The sequence below is a fragment of the Eupeodes corollae genome, chromosome 1 (genome assembly GCF_945859685.1).
Source record: "Eupeodes corollae chromosome 1, idEupCoro1.1, whole genome shotgun sequence".
Taxonomy (NCBI): Eukaryota; Metazoa; Arthropoda; class Insecta; order Diptera; family Syrphidae; genus Eupeodes; species Eupeodes corollae.
The window spans coordinates 46421362-46423726 of record NC_079147.1 but is presented as its reverse complement, the minus strand read 5'-3'; positions in this window follow the sequence as shown (position 1 = coordinate 46423726).

The following is a 2365-nucleotide window of genomic DNA, read 5'->3' as shown; positions in this document are numbered from 1 at the left end:
TTGTTGTTTGTTTAAATTTAATCCCATTACACAAAACTTTGAAAAATCCGTTTTAAATTAATAAGTACAAAAATTGAATGTAAACCAATAAGAAGTTTCATTTTGATAATCAAAACAAAAAAGAGAATTTTTCGAAGCTTTACATTGCTTACTTGTCCCAAAAGCTAATACTGTTTCACCAGTCTCACTTTTGCTGAGAAAGTGTTTCCCTTTTTTTTTGGTTTTGCTTTTTTTTGCGTATTGTGTATATACATAATATTGTTTTTAGTAATGAGTTATAATTACTTACTTAAGGTGGCGCTATAGTCCTAGGGCTTCACCCAACAAACTTCTCGGTTCCTAGCTAGATGGGAGACTCAGTTTCATATGCAAAAAAAGCATACCACAAAGAAACGTAAACGTAGTCCCGAGACTCGTTCAAGAAATCAGAAAAGCTCTAAAACCGAAAATAACAAAGAGTTGATTACAGTAACTAAAGTGGTAGCTGTTGCTAAATCAATATCTCACGCTAAAGGCAGCAAAAAAATTACATCACCACCAATTATGATCTCAGGATTTGCAATTTTTGGAGATCTAAAGAAAATAATAGAAAAATGTACTAAAAAAGCTTGAAAAAAACACATCGTACAACAAAGACAACTGGAAAGTCACAGTCAGTAAAAGTCAATAAAAGTAGTAGCCAGAGGTCTTCATTCCTCGTGCTCTCCCGAAGAAGTAGTAGAAGATCTTGTACAAAAAGGCTTCCAAGCCCTTGATGCAGTCAATCTATTTAAGAATGAGACAATTAAAAACTCCTCTGGAGAATCGATGACAAGTAAGAGGTTACTGCCTTTATTCATGCTTACTTTTGACTGCAAACAAAGTCTTGGGCATAGCTGTTAAAATTGAACCACTACGAAAATCTAAAGTTGTTCCGTAGTGCAAACGTTGCCAAGCTTTTGGTCATACCCAAAAATACTGCAACCGAAAGTTTGCTTGTGTAAAGTGTGAAGGAAAACATGCAACTAAAAATTGTCCTATGAGCAAAGATCAGAAAACAAAATGTATGAACTGCCCAGTTGCCAAAAAAATTCCAAGAGTTCAGAAGATAAAATACATCTGCTAGAGACAAACCCAGAAACACAGTAAATTCCGATTTAACTGCTACAACAATACTAAGAAGCGATGAAAAGAAAACCTATTCTCAGATTGTTAAAATTGTACGGAAGAATGAAGAGACTTTCATAAAAGAAATGCTACAAGTTATTCTTCAAGGAATTGAAAAACTGGATTTGAATATCAAACTGCTAAGCGAAAAAGTCGCTCTTAAAAAACAATGATGGACAGAACACTTAAAATCGCTGCATAGAATGCAAACGGTCTTATACAACATTCATCCGAATTAAAAATCTTTTTAGATCTAGAACATATCGATATTTGCCTGGTGTCCCAAACTCATTTCTCCAATGGGCAAAGTCTAGATAATGTAATAGAAAGCTATTCACGTTACCACGCTCCACATCCAGCTGACAAGGTAAGAGGTGCATCGGCGATTCTTATAAAAGAAAGCTTAAAACATTATGAAGTAACCAAGTTCACTAGTGAAAAAGTGCAAGTAACAGCTATTAGTATTGGTATGAAAAAGAAAGAGTTTAAGATAGCAGCTATATACTGCCCACCAAGGAGCTCCCCGACAGAAAATGACTATACAGATCTATTTAATCTTTTAGGACATAACTTCCTTGTTGGTGGAGACTTAAATGCGAAACACAACCATTGGGGTTTAAGACTTATATCAAAAAAGGCAAAAGACTTCTCCAAACAGGCCGTAAATACGATTGCGATTTCTATTCCTCCAGGTCGCCAACTTGCTGGCCTTCCGATACTCACAAAATACCAGACGTTATTGACTTTTTCGTAGCTAAAGGAATCAAAAGAAATCACATTAGTGTCGAAGGTAATACCTACCTGTCATCAGATCATACTCCAGTGATTCTATCACTAAGTGAAGCGGAAGTATTAGTAAAAAGTAATCCAAAGCTTGTAAATAAGAAAACAAACTGTAATGATTTTAGAGAAAGGCTTTTAAGTTTTATAAATTTAAGATCTCCCATGGATACAATCGAACAGATTGACCATGAATTGGAACAATTCATTGCTGATGTGCAACAGGCCGCTAAAGAAAGTTCTCCAACATTTTCTAATAGAAGACAAAATGAAATAAAATATCCTTAAGAGATACGAGAGTTGATAATAGAGAAAAAAAAAGCTCGATGAAAATGGCAAAATACTAGATTTCCAGATGATAAAACAACGTTTAACCGTATAAGCAACAATCTTAAAAAAAAAAAACAAATTTACAAATTCAAAAATGATTAACTCAGTA